This window comes from Pelodiscus sinensis, chromosome 9 (assembly GCF_052426305.1).
Source record: "Pelodiscus sinensis isolate ZL-2025 chromosome 9, ASM5242630v1, whole genome shotgun sequence".
Taxonomy (NCBI): domain Eukaryota; kingdom Metazoa; phylum Chordata; order Testudines; family Trionychidae; genus Pelodiscus; species Pelodiscus sinensis.
Genome location: NC_143060.1, coordinates 5,333,392 through 5,354,504, shown reverse-complemented (window position 1 = coordinate 5,354,504; position 21,113 = coordinate 5,333,392). Strand labels below are relative to the sequence as shown.

General features: G+C 46.0%; 1 protein-coding gene across 1 annotated transcript in view; it reads left to right on the top strand.

Annotated features, from left to right (window-relative positions):
• The first annotated feature begins 2,319 nt into the window (after positions 1-2,319).
• DMBX1 (diencephalon/mesencephalon homeobox 1) overlaps positions 2,320-21,113 on the top strand; it is a 46,358-nt gene continuing 27,564 nt past the window's right edge. The window contains exon 1 of the mRNA XM_089780400.1: positions 2,320-2,451. The gene's annotated coding sequence lies outside the window, so the exon portion shown is untranslated. The remainder of the gene's footprint in view (positions 2,452-21,113) is intronic.

Below are 21,113 nucleotides of genomic sequence, written 5' to 3'. Positions count from 1 at the left end.
TTGATTCTCTTTTTCTGGAAAACTGTTTGTCAAATGCAAACCCGCCCGGCATGCCTTCTAGGGGAGCACGTGTAGGAAAGAGTGAAATTGACATGCAATTGACTAGCTTCTCCCAAGCGCTCCCCCAGTTTTATTTCGCATTCGGAATCCGCCTGGCCAGGGAGAAAAATGTAAAAGTAAATCCTATGGGAAAGGTGGAGCTTTTTCCCCTGCAAAACTCTGCATCCGAGGCATGCGGGACAGATGTATTCTTCGCACATCTCCCTCCTCCCCCCCCCCTCCCCAAGTTGGAAGTTGCGACGGGGAGGGAGGACAGAGGCGAAACTCCAGTGTCCCACCTAACACACCTCCGGCTACGGTTTGCTTTGCCTTTACGCACCATTCATCTCCTGCCCTCTTCCAGCACGGGTTGTATGATGTGGCCGCATTGCAATAGATTGTTTTTCCTCTTTCTGGGGCATTCACTCGCCTTCCCACCTCCCGGCAAAAATGACCTTTCTGTGGCTCTGCATATACTAACAGACATCCCCCCCCCTATTTTTGACAGAATGTACACAAAATATGCAAGCTTAAATTAAAAGGTACCCCCCCCCCCACGCACACACACACACACCCCTTCTTTCTTGTTCCCTTAATTCCCTTGCCTAAACGGTTTTGCTCTGGGAGAAAAAATCTTTTCTATAGGAGGGAAGGCGGGGGGAGAAAACTCTTCAAGAGGAGCATTATTGTTTTAATCCTCTTACCCGCAGTCATTTTAAAACAGGGTGTTTGGGGGCCTGAAATGGCGTCTTGTCTCCTCAATTCCATCCTAAATCCTTCGGGGCTGGAAGCGACTCTAAAGGCAAGTACCCTGGCGTCTATTAGCAATCCCTCTGCAGGCTTTCAACTGCTCTTTTCTGCTGCAAAGGCATGACAAAGCTGAAAAGCAAATAGAACGAACGCTCCAGTTAGTCAACTCGGCCAAAGAACGGGACCCGGGGCTGCCTCCAGGCTGCAGACAGAGTGGAAGTTACCTGCGAAGTTGGAGTTCAGGAGGGTTCAGAAAAAACAGGGAGGAAAACGCAGGGGGGAGAAAATATTCATTGGGACTTATTCCTTCACAGCCAGTCCCTTAAGCCTCTCCTGTTTCACGTATTTCTTCCTCCACTTTGGACAGCTGAGTTGTGAAAACCAGAGCGCGCTCAGCCTGGTTTTCTTTCCCTTACGCGGGGAGTTGCGTTGAAGTGGCCTGCATTTAAACCACACATCCTTCACCTTGCTTCGAGTGTGCTCGTTCATTCCCTTCTCCCCCCACACCCTTTTGTTTTCCTTTGCAAGAAAGACTATTCAAAACTAAAAACGTGGACTACACCCTGGACAGATCCACATCTACGTAGCCACAAACTTTCCTGGGGTGGGGGCTGGGGGTTCCCTGCTGAGCCATGGGGCAGCTAGAAAGTTGCACGGGTAACAGGGTGCGAAGTTTAGAGCCACATACGCTGGATCGTTCGCTTTTCACATCGCTAGCAGAAATCCGGTTGGTTTCTCCTGAGCTCTTGTGGACCCAGATCCATGGGAGGACAGACTCGGGCCTGGGTTCTAGCAAAGAGGTTTACACCCCAGCGCCTATCCGGGCATCGGCTTCGCTTTAAAGAGTAACCACGGCCGATGCGTTCGCGATCTGGGACGCCAGAGAAACGCGGTTCATTGGGTTTTAGGGAAGTATTCGCAAGTGTGGTTTCCACTGCGATCCTGCCAGGAAAGAAACCGAATTCAGATCGGAGGCCGTGCACACTGCAGATTTAGATTTGGACTGATCCCTATAAAGCCGGACTCTACCTTCGAAGTCCCTTTGATCCCTACCCTCAGCCCAAAGTGGGGCGGGGGGGAGTGTGTGGAGACACGTTTATACATGTGTACACCTCTTCTCCACCCCACATCTATGCCCCATCTTTTCCCCAGGCAGCTCTCAGACTCTGTACAAGATAGGGCGTCCCCCCTTCCTCCCACGACTGGCTTCCCATTATTTCCCAGTGATTTAATTAGGCGTTTACACCTGACTAGACTTGGTGTAAATGACTGGTAAGAAGTCTTATTAAAAAAGCGAGAAGGGGGGGGGGGAGAGAGAAATGGATCAGCAAGCCCTAGTTTGATTGACAGGATGGAGGACCATTGACAATCTTGCAGGGTAGCAGCTAGGTCTGTGTGAAGCTCCTTTTAAAAATCCTTCCTCAATCCTCTCCCCCGGTAGATGGCAGCTTCGCTGGACCCGCAGACAACTTGGGAGCAAGGCAGGAGACCGGAGGGAAGAGGGAGGGAGGGCGAGGGAAGCGCTCAGACTCCTGGCTACTCCGCTCCGCTGTCTCAGCCCCTTCGCTCCGAATCCGCTTGCTCTGTCCACACGGCAGCGGGAGCCTTGGACACCCTCTGCCTGATCGCTTCTACGGAAGAGCCCTGGCCAGCCCGCCCAAGGTAAGCCGCTTTCTGAGCTCCCCCAAGGAAAAGGAAACAGCACCAGGCGCGTTAACTTTCGCAGTTGCCCAGAGCGCCTGGTTTTTGCCTCCGTGGGCGATCAGTACGCGCGGAAAGTTTGTTTGGGGGGAGGCCTTTTGGCTAGGGCTGGGAACGGGATAGTCCCCTTGCAAGGACCTTATACAGGGCAGAGGATGCCCGGCTGTTGGTTCCTTTCTCTTGCAATGCAGTTTTAGGACAAGTGCACCGTTTTTCTCCTTCGAGATGCTTCAACTCCCTCCCGCTGTATCGTGGGCCCTCGGCAATCCTTTGAAGGAAGCCAATCCACTGTAGATGTGTGGCTGAGAAAACAGGGTGTGGGGGACCCCTCGGTCTTCCAGTTCCAGCCCACCCTTTTGGCCATATGGTCATATGGCCTTTTGGCCGATTGTTTCGGAGTCTTTTCACGCTTCCCCCTGTGAGTGACAACCGCTTTCTGTTTGTTCTGGTTTTGCTTCATTTGGAAGAGATTAGCTTTCTCCAAAAAAAAAAAAAAAAGTTTTGTTTAAAAAACGTCTTATAGAGTTGAAAATATAACTTTGAGCAGATGGCTAACGTGGATAACAGGCAGGCACACTGCTTCGTTTTGCGAAAGGTTCGGGTTTTGGGCATGCAAGTAGAGTGTCCCATTGAGGGTTTTAACGCTTCCTTTCCTAGCCCCAAACTTCTGACAACCTCCCTGCTCGGGCCGGTCCCACTCGAGCGCTCCGGATACACGATCAGAAAAAGGGACAGAGGTGGGTTTAGGTTTGGCGGGGGCTGTCAACACACTTTTCTCTTTGCCCCTCCCTTTCTTCTCTTTCGCCAAAGGGCATCCGTAGCTAACAACGCATCTCTCCCTTTATGCGCATCGAAGTAGGAGGCTGTAAATTTCACGCCATTTACATAATGATGTTTTAATAAGCCAAACGGCCTGGTGAGAGAGAGAGAGTGAGAGAGAGCCGGAGGCAAAAATCAGACCGATTCTGGGAAGAGACAAAAGACCTTTGCACAAGAAAAGAGGGCGAAGGATCCATAGGTGAATGAAAGTCTCCGAGGGAGGTAGCCCTGGTCGCCTGTAACTTTAAGCAGTGGTCCTGTAGCAATTTAGAGACTAACCTATAGAGAGCATCCTGAGCTTTCGTGGGCAAAACCCACTTCCTGGCTTGGCCCACGAAAGCTCCTGATACTGGATACATAATCCCATAGGCCAGTGCCACTAAAGTTCAGCGGTGAGTGGAGGGGGCATCTTCTGGGAGGCGGGCAAACGAGTGGGAGTGAAAATACGGATTAGACTGACATTAGATGAGACACAAAAAGGGATCGGAAGTTCAGCACCAAATTCCCCCTCCCCCCACGCCTGTTCCGTACCGGTTTGCACAACTGAATGAGGTTCTAGCGAGACCGACGGGGGAGAAAGGGGAAGCTCTCCCTGCCTTCTCCGGCACAGAACTTCAGCTGACTCCTACGTGGGGGCGCATCCACGCAGGACTTGCATGCTCAGGCTGGGCTGATACATGAAGGACGCTGCTGTCGAAACCTATTTGCCCCTCCATTATACCGCGCCCCAAATGGGGATCCGCATGAATATTTAACCGCGAAAGCATCTCATGCATCTCCGCCAGACTCCACCCTCAGGCCATGGCATAACGGAGAGAGGGAGGGACACGGGTATCGCCCCCTGCTTAGGCAGGAAAGTAAATGTTTAGCCAAGTCCCTTCTGCCTGGGCAATCGGCCATGCAAGCCCGCTCCGCACAGCCAAAATGTGCTGGATGCATATGTGGGGGGGAGGGGGGGGGGTTGGGGAGGGGGGAAGAGAAGGTGTTTACACGTCTCTCCCCAAACACACACCACGTGTGATGATTGCAAGCCACGTTACACCACCGGCACACAGGAGCAACACACCCGCACCCCTCTCACTGCAACTGCAGCACCTGAATGCGAGCGTGGGAAGTAACAATGGGGAGGAAAATGGGGTACCGAAGAGCAGCTAACGCGCCTCTCTTGGTGCAAATCCTGAAAGTGGGAAGGGGGAGATGCCTGGAGATCTCGTCCCTGTGTCCTTGTCCCTAAGGGGAAGCGGCTTGCGGAGGTGAGCCGACTTCCGAAAAACTTTGGCAAACTTCAGAGAGTCTTGCGAGAGGTCCCGGATGCCTCTGAAGGGCAGCCTGTTACCTGCGTTGCTTTAGTGTTATCAGGTGGCAGCCAGGGGTAGGCGATAGCCATCAGACCATTATTAATCAAAGGGCATGCGCTGGCTGGCTGTTCCCAGGACACGTCGCTGCCCCCGGAGACGCCGACCCTGAGTTCTGTTTTCACTTCAAAATTGGAAGGACTTAAAAAAAATCGACGGTAGAGCTCACAACTTTGCAACCTCTAACACACCCACAGAGGCCAAATGTGGCGTACGTTATTCCCACCCTTGAGCATTAATTCGAAAGGAGGAGGCAAAGACGGTGTGTGTGTAAACGCTTTCTATTGGAATTTCTGCTTTAAAGGAATCCTCTTCCAATAGGGAGAAAAAAAAGTCTTTGTAATATAGCCTTGTATTATGGCGATGGGTTTCAAGCTTTCCAACTAAAGACTTTTGGGGCACGTTTTGTCTATTGGACAATTCAGCCGCAAATATCTCATCTGAATGTGTAGACATATACCCATAAGCTCGAATGTACTTAATCTTTCTCCAGCTACCCCTATTTCCATCTGTCATTGTGTACGTATTTCTGGGCAGATCGATTTGGAAGTAAGACGAAATGGGGGCGTTATATAATGATCGGAAACGGATGCAAAATATGGATACACACATTTCTAGACACTATTTTAAAGCGATTTCACTCGAGTCAGATTCATTTTTAAACGAAAACAGGTCGCTTTATTGCTAGCGTGTTTGAACTTGATATCCCCATTAATCCTCTGGTGTGACTTACAGCTAGGAGCCCAGTTAAGGCAGAACGACATACCTATAATATTTAAAACAAAAGCCTCCGAACTAATCTCAACTGAGGTTAACTTCCAACTTTGTTGCCATTTAAAAACAAAAATAAAACCTTGGGGAAGGAAAAAGAAGAATGTGACTAGCGGATGGTTTCGGGTCCATCACCCCCTCGACCCCCAGCATGTCAATTTCATTTTGTGGATGCAAATCTGTGCAGAAAAAACTTCCCCCTCCCCTTGTCTCGCTAAATTCAGGGGAAAGAGTATGGTGAATGGGGGAAAACAAGAATGATGTGACGATTTGAGGGTGAGCTCCCAAAGTTTTATTCTGATATGAAAACACCTCTGAAAAAGCCCCTACCCTTTCCAAAAATCCACACACGTACACACCTGCTGTGTGACGCAACATTCGGGCACTTTCCTGAGCTTTGCACCGGTTTCTATTGTTAAAACGTAACAATTATAATAATCAACAAACCCCTTTCGGTTCCACTTGGTTGGCTGCTCAAGTTTTCCATGTAAATGACAGTAATAAATATCTAATCATGCCCCCCAGCTATCGTCGCTTCTCTGCGCAGCCCTCATTAATGAAACATCAAGTCACGGAAAAGTTTTGTAGCTCCGGTAAACGATTTTTTTTTTTTTTTGAGACATGATGGAAACCGCGTTTGCAAAGTCACAGGAGGACAACGAAAACGGCCCGGAATGGCAGTGCCTCCTAATTTATTTTTTAACCTGAAAGTGCTCACGTGGGACTGTGGTTCCTTCTAGAGTAGGAACCGAGTATGCAGACAAAGCAGCTTTCTTTGGGCGTAGACAGAGAAGCAGCCTTGATTCATTCCGGGATAAAAACTAAATTATAGATCATCACTAGGACTCTTAGAAACACCTGCACAGCAAGCAACTTCTAACACATCCATTTATCCCCAGTTCTCCAGACCTTACTTCTTTTTCGAGGAAGATTTACAGATACTCTCCCCATATGCTGGGAACACATTGGGGAAATCGGTTTTCTTTTGCAAATGGGGTAAGCGAAGGATTAAGGGGAGAGTAGACACAATAAAATCAGGCTAGACAAAACAGCGCAGGTCCACTGCAGAAGAGGCAGAAAAACATAAGCAGCCCCCTTTTGCTTAACGCACAACAAACAAGACCACCTGGAGCTGCAGTGTGAAACACTCGCTCGGAAGTGCCGATTTTAAAAGTACTTGGAAAGCGATCGCCTTCGGGTGTAAAACAATACACTGGCAGGTCTCCATCCCAGGCATGATTCTCCACCAATTAATAGGGCCGTAAAGAGCTTTTAATGCTGCTGATGAGAAGGATCAGGCTAAAATTAAACCATGAGAGTTGGATTTCTCCGCCTCACGCTAAACAAATGGAGTGATTACATTCTTTCCAAACGCATCAGTCACACCACATTAAGAAGCAGAGAGCTAATTATCCCAATTAGGAGGCTGATTTATAATTAATGGCTTGGACCAAGTGATAATTGGATGTTAATGGATAACAGTTTTGTCTGGAAGTAGCTTCCAGCTTCCCCAAAGGCAGGGTTGGAGGCGGGAGGAGGGTGTCTTTTCCCCTCTTTTCTCTTACTTCAGCTGGCAGCACAAAGCAAATGAGGAAATAAATCTGTTATTAGCTGATTCAGTGAGATCAATCATAATGGAAAAGGCTTGGGGGAATTTCTTTCAAGGCGGAGTTAGTGGTTTGAGAGGTCGGATGTAAACAGGGAGCGAGAAAGATACGAAGGCAAAATTGCAGGAACAAATCTTCCAAGTCACTTGGCTACCCTGGCTGTTCTGTAACACTGGGTGAAGTTATTTCAGGCAGACGTGACCAGGTTAACAGCAAATATCCGCAGAGGCTGTACACAGATTAGAGGCACTGGCAGGTTCGCTGGCTGTAATCAGACTCCTTGTAGCTAGAAATTCTACAATGGATCGTCAAAGGTGTCTGTTGGAAATTCATTCTGCTTCCACTTTTGGATTTCATCTCCCCCAATTTCCTCTTGACCTTTAAAAATCCCTTCCCTAAATTTATTTTAGTGTCACCCTCTCCTGATTTTACATTATGTTTCCATCACACTCCAAATCTTACAATTCCAGGTAAGGAAAGAAAAGGCCAGATTATATGACAAAGAACTGAATCTGATTTTTTACTTTCCTTATGTTTGTTTGCACTACTTTGATTTTTTTTAGTGGAGTTTTAACTCATTTGGAGTCGGTTTGGGACAACACTGAAGCAGACATACATCCTCTTGAAACTGTTTTCCTACCCTGGGTTGTGAAATCAGTAGAACTAAAGCAGATGCTTAATGTTACGCATACGCTTAACTGCTGTACACATGCTGGAGAGTTTGCCTGCTATCCTTTACTAGTATGAGACCAGAATCCGGTGGCAGTTTCTTAATGTGTTTCTACCAACTCCACTCCAAAAAGATTCATTAGAATGGGGAAAGGTGCAGAAAAGAGCAACGAAAACAACTCGAGGAATAGAACAGCTTCCATAGGAGGAGAAATTAAAACCACATGTCAGTTTAGAAAAGGGACAGACACATAAGTTGGGGGATATGACAGAGGTCTCTAAAATTGTCAATGTCATGAAGAAAGTGACAAGGGAAGTGTTATTTACCCCTTCTCATAATACAAGACCTAGGGGGTCACCTAATTAAATTAATAGGCAGCAGCTTTGGAACAAACAGAGGTATGTTTTCCTACACACACAGTCAACCTGAGGAACTCCTTGCCTAAGGATGATGTGAAGGCCAAAAACCTAAATATGTTCAAAAAAGAACTGGATATGTTCATGGAGGATAGGCTCATAACCAAGATGGCCAGGGACACAACCCCATGCCACAGCTGTCCCTAAACTTCCAACTGCCAGAAACTGGAACTGGACGACTGGAGTTGGGATCATTTGGTAATTGCCCTGTTCTGTTCATTCCCTCTATAACATCTGGTACCAGCTATTGTTGGAAGACAGATTGCTGGCCCAGATGGACCTAGTGTGACCGATCTTATTTCCACGTAATGGCTCACATTGCCCTGATCAAAATCAAGGTGACTGTTGTCACCCAAGTACCCAGAAGCTCAGGGCAGGAGTGGTGTTGCCGGAGAGATCGCTGCCTTGCACTAGCTTTCTAGCTGTATCGCTTGATTGTTTTCAATGGAGTGATGCTTGATGCTGCCTTGCGAGAGAGAAGGATCAGGGACCTGAATCTCTCTGAATCCCCACGCTCTCCCCCCTCACCAATATATAAATAACTGGAAATGTAAGGTGGGAAAGGCTGGACTGGAGGTTTTAAGTCACCTTGCTGACAGATGTGGAGATTATATTGTGTTGCTGCAGTTAGGGTGTGATTTCTGCTGGGCTTGTGTGTTGTCACTGATGCCTGGAGTTTATGCAAAGTGGCTCTTTCCCATAATAGCTCATCGATCTAACTAAATCGTCAAGTGTCCCGAAAAGGAGTCCTCCTTACCATTCGGGAGAGTCACGTGGTACCTGCGATAATGTGCCAATGAATCTTACCATAGTCAATGGGCAGCCAGAGCTCTGTCCATTTCATATGGAAGTTTGGCACACTCTCACCTTGGCACTAGCCCCGTTCTCCATTGCTGTAAAGCAGAGGTGGGACCAGATGCAGCCTCCAGCTTGCCTGGATCCAGCCCCCAAAGCTCAGGGGTCCCCCAGCACTGGGGGAGCCAAGCTCCACCCCCCTCTGCTGTTCCACCGCAGGGCTGGAACACACAAAATCTACTAACTTCGGCCCCCCTCAGCTCTGGTGCGTGAGAGGAACGTAGGGAGTGTGGCAGGGCAGGGCAGGCCTGTTTTGCACAGCATTTGGTTTTGTAGCTGGTGGAGGATTGCAATGGATGGAGTTCCCAAAGCCACCGATGGTGCCTGAACATCCAGCGCACCAAGGCAAAGGGGGTGAACGAGGGCAGGCGACTTCAGACCTAAATGGGGACTTCTCTTGCCTTCTGCTTTGGCCTGTGGGTTGAGACCACACAGATCAAAGCTGAGCCAAGCTTAAAAAAATGTATCAGCAATATAAATTAATGGAGATTGCCTATCTCCTAGAACTGGAAGGGACCTTGAAAGGTCATTGAGTCCAGTCCTTGCCTTCTCAGCAGGACCAAGTACCATCCCTGACAAATTTTTGCCCCAAATGGCCTCCACAAGGATTGAACTCATAACCCTGGGTTTAGCAGGCCAATGCTCAAACCACTGAGCTATTTCTCCCCCATTAATAGTATTAGACCAAACTTTTCTATGTTTGGGGGGTAAATAAAACATTTTATTTTCAGTGATGAACTTAGATGCCAAAAAAATCAGGGTGTGCGAAATAGGAATAGTCACAGCTACATCATTACCTCCTAGGGATGTTAAAATGTATATAATTAAGTAAATTTCAGTGGACACATGGTTACATGCAGAGCAGCAGGCAGCTCCATGGGAGCCAGTGTGCTCTGGGCACTGGATTTTAAGCTAGCTCCTGGTGTGCACCAGCTCCTGCCCGCTGCCCCACAGAGGCAGCAGAATATAGTGGCAGGCAGCTCCTCAGGAGCCAGTGTGTACCAGGAGCTGGTGTTTAAGCCCCCTCCCCATGCAAACGGGGAGCCTTCATGTAAGCATGAACGTTAACCAAGGAGCTTAGACTCATTGGTTAGCTGCGTACACAGTTACACTTTCACTTATTAAAGCCCTTTAAAACATACTCCTGAGAGACTTGGTTACTCAGAAAATGCAGACCAAAATTAGGAGACTGAAAGAAGCCAAAATGTTTCCCTTGTTAGATAGCTAGTGTAAAGGCAGACCTACTTTTCTGAGATCCACTGGAGTCGGATTATTGTGAAGAAACAGAGGAAGGGAAATAAACCATTTCGCTTTGCTTCTATAAAAAGAGAAAATCAGGGACCGAAAAAACTAACCCCAGAAGTGCAGTGTTGCCATTTCTTAAAAGCAATTACATCTCTATTACATTAATTTAACTGTTGGGTTTATGTTGAGTGAATCCGAACTCTTATCTTTTCCGTGGGCCTGATCCAAAGCACTCTGAAATCAATGAGGGGCTTTCCATTGGCTTTGATGTGTGTCGGGTCGTACTTTATAATACCACTTCACCATTATACAGCGATGCATCTCTGATGTGACTTGGCCTCATGAGTTGAGCCAGGGAGAAGAATGTGGCAGGTAGCATCACTTTGATCTTTAACTTAGTTTTCTTTTCTTAATATTTGGAGAGCACAAACAGGAATCCTTTACAATCACCTAAAAGACTCTATGAAATACAAAGTAGAAGAACGAGGTGAGGGTAGGGAGGGAAAATTATCCTAACAAATTAGTCTATTAGGCCCTGGCATGGTCTCCCAAAGGAAGTGGTGTGAAAACCCCATAGGTTTAAACCTTCTAAAATTAGGTTGTATAAAAGCTCTGTAAGTGACAATACTGCACTGATGGGTCTCAAATTTATTCCGTCTCTAAGGGCATGTCTATACTTACCGGGAGATCGGCCCTGTGGTGATCGATCCCCTCTCGGGGGTTGATTGAGCTGATCTTTACTAGACCCACTATATTGACCACTAATCACTCTCCCATCGACTCCAGTATTCCACCAGTACAAGAAGTGAAAGGGAAGTTCTCCTGTTGACCCCCTCGCAGTTGACACCCCACAGCAACACAACTTAAAGTACATTGACTCAAGCTATAGTATACATGTAGCTGGAGTTGTGTACCTCAGGATGTGTCTACTCAACACCCTACACTCAAAATAATATATGCAATTTGCACTATGCAAATTGCATATCTTATTTTGAATCTATATCGAAATAGCTTATTTTGAAATGTGGTGCATCTACAGAGCACCACATTTCAAAATAACACACTATTTCGAGCCATCACTTAACCCTCATGCAGCGAGGTTTACCGGGATGGTGAAATAGCGTGCCCATTATTTTGAAAAATATTTCAGAATACCAAGCAGCTTGTGTAGACATGGAGTTAGCAATTTCGGAATACCTCTGATATCCCAAAATAGCTGTGCAGTGTAGACGTACCTCCGGTTGACATTGCCCCATTATGTAGATCCGCCCTAAATTCAGTAGTGCTAAAGAAACCAAACACGTATCTGTTAAGGAGAAAGCAGCACCGTGCATCTCCTTGTAAGACATGAATGTCATAGCACCGTCATGCCTGGTATACATTACGTCTTACATAATTGCCTACTGATGGGTCGAATTTACCCTCCTGTGATAGATTCTTATATTGCGTTCACCCCAGTGACTGCTTAGAGGAATGGGACACATGAGATGAAGTTACTGTTATCTCCATCTTCTCCATTTCAAGATTGTTCTCTTTTAAAGTATTATTCCCATAAGTAAGGTCACACAAATAGCCACAATCTTTCTTATTTCCCCCCTCTTGAACTGGAGTATTGACCATAGCCGAAATGGCTGAAAGATTATTCCATGGGCAAGAGGGAAGCTAGTATTAAGCCAACCTCGAGACTGTGAAATCAAGCCCCAAAAAGTGAAGAAAGAAGTTACGTATGAAAGCTCCTTTTCCTGGAGTCATAAGCATTGCTGGACTTTGTCCTAGAAATGTAGAGATAAGAGACTTCATTCTTGCCCAGCTCCCTTTATTGAGCAGGATTATACCTAGACCATCCCTGACCAGTGTTTGTTTAACCTGCTCTTAAAAATCTTCTAAAAAGGAGAGAAAATGGGGTTCCACTGCTTCCCTAGGTAACCTGGTACCTGGCGCATCTTTGCAAGTTTAGAATAAGGTAAAGCACTTAATCACGCCCAATTCATTCAAAATGCCTTATTATGAGCAGAAATACCAAACAGAAACATTCTTTGTGCGTTGCAATTTCATTATTAGAAGTTATAGACCAAAATAAAGTGTTAAGCCTATTACTCTGCTGAACATGCAGGGAGAAAAAAAATCATCTCTGTGCTCATTAAATTCTAGGCTTCGGAACCAGATTTCTTCAAAACTGGCATATTCTTTAGATCTCATTGAGATCTAGAAAACAAGCCAAGTTTAAACAAAATTGCTTCAGTTCTGGGTGAGTCATTTGTGCACACGTCCGCTAACTCAAACGTATGGGGAACCTGTACATTGGAAAGCTAGACATTCAAAGTAGACAGTCTGAATTCTCATGTCCAAATGCTTTCCAAGAATTCACCTCTTTGACTGTCGACAGAAGGGTCAACTCACAAATAATTTATTTTCTGATGCTATGAACAACTGGAAAAAGATCCCTACCACGATCCCTGTAATACAATGAATCAGTGAGGCTACCTAAATGATTGCAAGATCAGAACCCCTAGTCTGCAGCCCTGAGAATTTTTTCTCCAGGAGCTATCTTACCACAGATGAGGGCTGTAGTTTCAAGCAGAGCACCGAATTCCATACCAGAGTGTGGCACAGAAACAGACAAATGTGAGTACCCAGTCATCTAAATCGCAAGTGTCTATGGGCCCAATTCTTTATGGTACTGATCTTGGCAGGGCGTTCTGAACTCCCATGGAGATCAGGATGACATGTCAAAGGATCAAACCCTAAGATAACACTCAGGTTTGCTCTTCCATTTAACAAGAACCAAATATGTTCCAGCCACAACTGCTGGACAGATGGAAAATTAGCCACAGCTTTGCCCATGCTGGATGTCAGTCGCCACATAGAACTGCCAGCTTTGAAAAGGTCTAGACCTACCTATGTTTTGAAAGTGCTACCAGTCACATCGCTTGCCTTTTAAATAAACCCATTTTACAGAAATCCGTGGCGTGACAGGCTTGAGCCAGAAAAACCACGTGTAACCAAGACTTGTGAAACACCAGCCAGAAACCCATTGGTGGGTTTGGTTCTTTGCATATAAGCTGTCAGGTTACATGTGTAAACTGCTTATACATTGTCTGTCAGTTGATTGCACAGTGCTTTAACATTAAAGAACACCATAGCTGTGATCCAAGGTCGTATTTCAAGCTGAAAAGATGGAACGTGGTGTCACGTGGTGGGTACGCACAGCTCCCTCTGATGCAGGGCATGGAGTCTATCCCGGCCCTCGATATGTGCTTCACCCCGTGACTGATACCAATCCCAGGTACCCCAATGCAGGAGTGCAGCCTAATGGCTGAAGTCAATAGCAAGGCCTGGCCGCCCGAGTCCATGGTGAGTCCCGTTCACTGGGCTATAGGGCCCACTGGCCTGAGTCAATAACAAGCCACTATGCACAGGCAGTAGGACCCAGCAGCCCAAGTCCATAACAGACCCAGTTCATGGGGCAGTAAGGCCTGGTGGTTAAAGTCAATAGCAATCCCCTATTCACAGGGTAATCAGGCCTGGTGGCCCAAAGACGATAGTCCCAGCGGTAATGTCCCATTCAGGTATAAGGAGGGTGGAATAGGGGACCCGGCCCCTCCCTCTCCACCAGATCCCAGCCCAGGGCCCTGTCAGTGGTGAGCATGTCCCACCATTAGCTCAGCGGGGAATCCGCTCTCTCGGGGCTCTAGCTCCCCACCCTGGGCTACTTCCTACCCAGTTCACCATTGTCTGCAGCTTCCCCACTTGTGTCCTCCGGGCTGGGCACTTCCACAGTCGGTCTCCACCAGCCTCTGCAGCACTTCCTCCTCCCAAGCTCTGTCAGCGGCTCCTTCCTATGGAGTGGTCAGTCCTGACTGAGCTGTGCCACTGGACTTTATACTGGTCCTCCTGTTGGAGCATGCCCAGCAGGGTTGTGGGGGAGGAGCTCTCTGACAGGCAGATCTGGTTAGCCCTTACCGGCCCAGTGGAGGGCTGGTACACCCCATCACACATGACTTGAGTTCTATGATCCTTCACACATACTGGTGACTCATATAACCCAGCTGGCTACTGGTGCTTTTGTGTTTTAGCTCCATGAAACCTGAGACTTCAACCACAACACTCTTCATTAAATGTTCCGTTGCAAGCACTCTATTATAACCCACTAGATCAGAGCTACCGATCTAACTTCCATCATGACACATTTACCACTATCCTTTAAAAACGGTCTTCAAGTGTTCAGTTTGGACCTGATCCTTCAGTGGCTGCTCTATTGTTGACCTCAGTGGAAGCAGATAGGACTTCCAAATGTGTCCTTTGTTAGATAAGGAATCTTTGCTCCTTTGACTGTAAGAGCTTTGAAAAAGATTGAGACTATATGGACACCTTTTCCCAGTTATATGGCTTTGTTTTTAGGGTAAGAATAAAAGAGTAGGAAAGGGAGGCATAAAATACACATTTATATAAACTGTAAACACATGATTGAAATAACAACGAGAAGTCCTGTGGCACCTTATAGACTAAGTGTACGTCTACATTTGCTCCCTAGCTCGGACTAGGGATGCAAATGTAGGCGACCAAAATTGCTAATGAAGTGAGGATTTAAATATTTGCATGCCGGGATGCGGTAGTTCGTACCAAAAAATGAGTAATGTTAGTTCGAACAAAGGGCTTTGGTTTGAACTATTGCATCCGGGAGCACGCTTCCCGGTTCAAATCAGCTGTGATTCGGACTAGCACGCCGGGCGAGATCTTGCTAATGAAGTGCGGGATATTTAAATCCCCGCTTCATTAGCAATTTCGGTCGCCTACATTTGTATCCCTAGTCCGAACTAGGGAGCAAATGTAGCTGTACCCTTACAGATTTATTGGAGCATCAGCTTTTGTGGGCAAAGACCCCCTTCATCACATGCAGTGGGTCTTTGCCCATGAAAGCTTATGCTCCAATAAATCTGTTAGTCTACGAAGTGCCACAGGACTTTTCGTTGTTTTTGCAGATTCAGACTAACACGGCTGCCCCTCTGATACTTGCAAGATACTGTATTTAGCTTGATGGATTTCTACTCCATACATCTCATGAACATGATTGAAATAGTCAGTCAAAACCAGAGAGTAGATGTCAAGATACCATTTGGGTTCTAGTCTGAAGTGACTCGCTATGTAGTATCGCCAAACGTAAACATTTGAAAGTCAGGAACCCGGCTCCTGGAATCATGAGATTGGCTAAAAATCAAACCTTTTAAAAATTATATTTGTAGATTCCTTTTATTTGCCTTGGGCCACACAGCCATGTTTCTTCCCAGCTGAGCACACTAGAAATGCACTACTTTAAATGGAAGCTGCGATTCTTCCATAGTCACATGGCTCCAGGAACTGGGCCTTTGAAAAAAATGCCAATCACGAGATTCCTGATCCCATTGAGAGGGCTGGCAAACCTTGGCTGGACGACCTTGCGAGTTTTCTCATTCCTTTGCATCCCAGCATATGGATTTGTAAAATCAATATAATCAGAGTCCCCTGCCTCATAAGGGTATCGTAAGGTTTGTGCAAAGTTTCTCTTAGTTCTTATAGAATGAAAAATATTAGCATCGCAAATGTATTTGCTACGGCATTCCTTAGTCAACATTCTAAAAACTATTGGACAATATAGTTAAGATGAAAATCTCCCTAATAATTTATTCCATATATTTATATGCAAGAGACTGCTGTTCTAGACACAGACAAATAATTCAGAATTTTGCTCACTAACATGTTTCAAGATCTCACTATTTTCTTAAAACGAAAAATAGCATCAAGGTTTTAAGAGACCTTGGGAATGAAAGAGATTATGAAAAGGGAACTGATGCGGTGGTTATTCAGACATCATCAGCTAGAAGTCTGAATAGAATTCATAAAAATCCAGGTGGAAATCTGTTTTTATTTTCTGTGCATTTCCACTTCACTAAACAGACTATGCTTAATTTTGGAATCATTCACATCAGGGCACATTGGGAGATTAACTTAGTTGAAGTCCTGGGACTCATACAGAAGTAAAAATATTGCAAGTAAATCAGAATGGTGTGCCTTGATTTCCAGAGCAGTCCTCAATAACACCTTTATTCCAGTAGTTCAACAAAATCCTTTGAATCTCATTTTTTATGCTGCATAACCCTCTCTCTCTCCAAAGACTGAATGAAGAAAATGATGGTGTTGCAATATTTCAAAAAGTTATTTATATTACATCCCCTGCAAAAAAAAAAATTTCCTTAGACATTCAAGTACACTCTCACAAGACCAACAAAATTGACTGAAGACTTTATTTATTATATGATGTGAATTTTGGATCATCTGGATCCGAAAGATTTTAAAAATAAAAGAAGAAATTGCAGAAAATATCTCTCATGGGTCATTTATTTAGCGCTCCCTAGACATATAATGCATCCAGCAGCAGACATACAAAACTGTATGTCTGTGGTTAGAAAGTGCCTTTTGGCATATATTTTATCAAAAAAATATAAGCAGAGAGATTCACTATTTGTCTCACTGACTTAAGCCCTAAAAAAGGCAAAGCTAGTAAAAAATGGGTGAATAGTCCCCATTTCTTACCATAATTTTATTTTCAGTACACCTTATTGATGTCACAATTGCAGCCAAAGTATCGTTAACATGGAAATATCTTTATTTCAATGGGCTTTGGATCAGGTCCCAATGCTGACCCAGAATATCAGGTTATTGAGTACTGTGTGAACAAATGGATTTTTCTGTGCCCTTTTAGTGAGGGATCTTAAGAATCATGTCTGCGATGCACCAGTCAAGCTAAACGGCCTCTCGGATGGCTGCTTTTATCCTGCAGTGTGAATGCTGTCCAAAATAAATCCATCAAGAGCTAATTTTTGTCAGTGAATTAAGCAAACCGTTCTCTCCCACCTGGAGCAGTTCTGTTGTGGAAGAACAGCACATCTTAGACTGTCTCTCGTTGTAACTTACGAGCCCTCAATCAGCGCCTGGATCTCCTATTGAAACTGCTGAGGTTTTGTAAACTAATCAGGGACAGGTGGCTATATTATCTCATACCCAAGTGAGGAGCATGGTATAAATACACAGAGGATCTGATCTAATGGAAACTTTTCCCTGACTCCAATGGCCTTTGGCACAGGCAGAGATGACAGATCCAAGCTGAAATTTCATATTTTAATGCTCATTTACCTGTGCCTTTAGTGATGTCCCCGATTTGAGGGATTGTAGGCTGCTCCTGGATTCCCCCCGTAGCAACAAAAACCAAGAAGCTTTTGCTTTGCTGGGAAGTAGGTGGGTGTTTTTAATGATCATCCCCATCTGGCGAGGGAATTGCAGCCTTTTCTCCCAGAGGCCAACGCGATCCTTGTTTGTCACCTACTGAATATTATCCTTCAGTGTGATCTGCACTTCCTTTGGAGAACCCTAAGAAAATCCAGCTGGGGTGGATTACACCCGGTTGCTCCTGCTGATGCTCCGTAAAGTACGTTCACACTTAGCATTGGCTTTTTCAATTCTGTAGATTGCACTTTGCTCAGAAGTGCAACCCAGCCTGGTCATTTTTAACCTACAAAGATCTACGGTTCTGGTCCTGGTTTGCCTCCTCTCCTTTTAAAGGAACTCACCTGAGATGCTTTCACCACTAATGAAACACGAGTCCACCTCTGACTCCGGCATGATTCCTGCCATTGCTCCAGGAGCACCCAAAAGTAATGTTCAAAACTTATTAAATAGGTGTGAACATAGCACTTATCACTGTAGCAGGAGAGCAGCTAGCAAATAGCAATGGATTAAGCCCCACAGCACTGCTGTGAGCTCGGGAAGTATTGACCATCTCTGTTCTGAAAGGGAAACTGAGGCATATAAGTAAAGGGACTGCTCCAAGACCCTCCACAGCCAGATTGCCCTACTCATAGCACTGTGCTTTATTTGCAAGACCTTCCTTCCCATCTAACTCTAGGGTGTATGACAAAAATTTCTCCTGCCTCAGGTCTTCTCTGCATGGGGAAGTGAATCAGAAAAGCTGCTGCAGAATAGCTCCAAAGGGGAACGTTCTATTCCGGAATAAACCTCCCCACTATTCTAGAATAATTAGTGTGTTTCCTAAGTGGAGAAACTGTTCCCAAACAGCACAACTGTGATACCAGAATAGTCTCCATACAAAGGCCTTGTTCTGCGATAGCTTTTTCAGTCCATTTCTCTCTGTAGACAAAACTTTTGCTTGAGGTGCCAATGACTTTTCTTTGTCAGGTCCATGTAAATTATCTTTAAATATGGATTGCTCACTCAGACTACAAAGGGGGCACTTCAAATGATGAATAAATGCATGCGTACAAAATATTTCTACACTCAGTTTTGCTGGTGATGTAATAAATCATTCGTTCTGGCTTTCCTTCATGCTCTCAAGAACATCTCAGTGATGCTGTATTACAATGTGGGTATTTATCAATGGACAGTATATTGATGAACGGTGTATTTATGTTTTTAAATCGTGACCTTTTATTTTTATTGCAATCCCTCCTCTCCTCCCCAGAATGCATCTGACGAAGTGGGTCTTTGCCCACGAAAGCTTATGCTCCTACACTGCAGTTAGTCTCATAGGGTACGTCTAGACTACAGGGTTTTGTCGACAGAAGTTTTGTCGACAGATACTGTCGACAAAACTTCTGTCGACAAAGCGCGTCTACACTACATTCAGTTCTGTCGACAAAGCAAGCTGCTTTGTCGACATGGTAGTGTAGACGCAAAGGACAGTTTACATGCAATAACACCTTCTGTCGACAGAAACTCTGTCGACAGAAGGCGTTATGCCTCGTAAAATGAGGTTTACCAGCGTCGACAAAACTGCTGAGTTCTGTCGACGTTATGTCGACAGAACTCAGCGGTAGTGTAGACGCAGGTATAGTTTTGTCGACAAAAGTCCACTTTTGTCGACAAAACTCTAGTCTAGACACACCCTAAGGTGCCACAGGACTCCTCGCCGCTTTTGCAGATTCAGACTAACACGGCTACCCCTCCTGTCCTCCTCAGAAGTTACTTTGCAAAATTAAGAAAAAACCAACAATCCAGGGCAAAATCTTTTAACCAAGATGCAAGACATTTGTGCATTTTCTTTGTACATTTTGCACTTAGGACAGAATTGCATCCCCCTGGATACTTGCATCCAATGCCAAAACCGTGTAGATTGGGAACGTTGGCCCTGCCTACTGAACAAATAGGCAGGGCCATTTTGCCAGACTTGTGTAAATCTGTGTAGCTTTGCTTACATCCCCAGAACCTCTGGCCTTACTTACTAGTTCAACAGGTACGGACCAAAGTTCCCCGTTTGCACAAACACACGGGGCTACATCCTTAACTGGTGTCAAGAGAACCACACGCTCCAGATCTGGCTCAAAACCCTCCAGGGAAGCGGACATGTGAAACCGTACCACTTACTATAATAGTCGTTTGCATACATGGGATCTGCCCCCACCGTTCCTACTCTCACTAGCCATTCCAGTGGCTTGAGAAGGGAGGACTTGCATGCGGGAGCGACAATGGGGTGAAAAATGGCTGTCGGATCAGTCCAGCAAAAAGCATCCCCTTAGGGTCCAATCATGGACGGTGGGTGAAGGCCCAGCTGGGGAAGGCAAACTCCAGCCCCGCCTCTTCCTCCTGAGGCCCCTTTCCTCTCCCTCTCTCCGCCCCCACTCCCCGTGGAGACAAGCCCCACCCAACCCCAGCCTCGCCGCTGCCCCAGCCTTTCCTGGTGGTTGGGGCGTATAAGCAGTTTTGGGAAGAAATGCCTTCCCTGGCCTACATCATCCACCACCCATGGGCCCAGTCTTGCAAAGTGATGAGCTGAAATCACTGAGCTGAGAGCAAAGAGCATCTTGCAGTCCTCCGTTAGCTAGAGAGCTTCAACCAGACTTTCTGGAAGTACATAGCTGCCTTTCCTTGAAAAAAACCGCCCACCCCCATTTTTTTTAATAAGCCCTATTGCACTGCACAACCCCCATTGATGCCCCCTGTTTCCTACAGTATGCACCACACCCAGCAGCAGGACCCAACCCTAACGTCCAATGGATGTTCTGGATGCGTGGCTGAGACCTACAGGCTGTGTCTACACTGGCAAGTTATTCCGGAAAATCAGCCGCTTTTCCGGAAAAACTTGCCAGCTGTCTACACGGGCCACTTGAATTTCTGGAAAAGCACTGACGATCTCATGTAAAATCATCAGTGCTTTTCCGGAAAAACTATGCTGCTCCCGTTCGGGCAAAAGTCTTTTTCCGGAAAACTGTTCCGGAAAAGGGCCAGTGTAGACAGCACAGTAGTGTTTTCCGCAAAAAAGCCCCGATCGCAAAAATGACGATCGGGGCTTTTTTGCGGAAAAGCACGTCTAGATTGGCCACGGACGCTTTTCCGCAAAAAGTGCTTTTCCGGAAAAGCGTCCTGCCAATCTAGACGCGCTTTTCCGAAAATGCTTTTAACGGAAAACTTTTCCGTTAAAAGCATTTCTGGAAAATCATGCCAGTGTAGATGTAGCCACAATGTTTACCCTCACTGCAGACATCTACTTTGTAAGAACTCCTCTCCCCACGTCCCCATCTCTACCATGACTCAGACCTCTCTTGGCATCTGTGGCCCGCACACACAGGAGTTGCATAGGACAGGCAAGCTACACCCGATTATTTAGGAGAGGACGCAGGTCCAAGCCCCATGTAATCAATGACCGCTTAGGATCTGCTGCTCCTTTGCCACCCGGCATTAATTTACACCAAGTAACACCTAATCAAAGGCTGGTTTTTTATTCTCCAATTGGCTGTGGTTATTACTCAGCCCCTCCAGCCGCAGGGAGACATAAAAGATGCATTTGCAGATTTTGAAAATTAAAGCCATCTATACCGCCGGTGGAGAGGATCAGCTT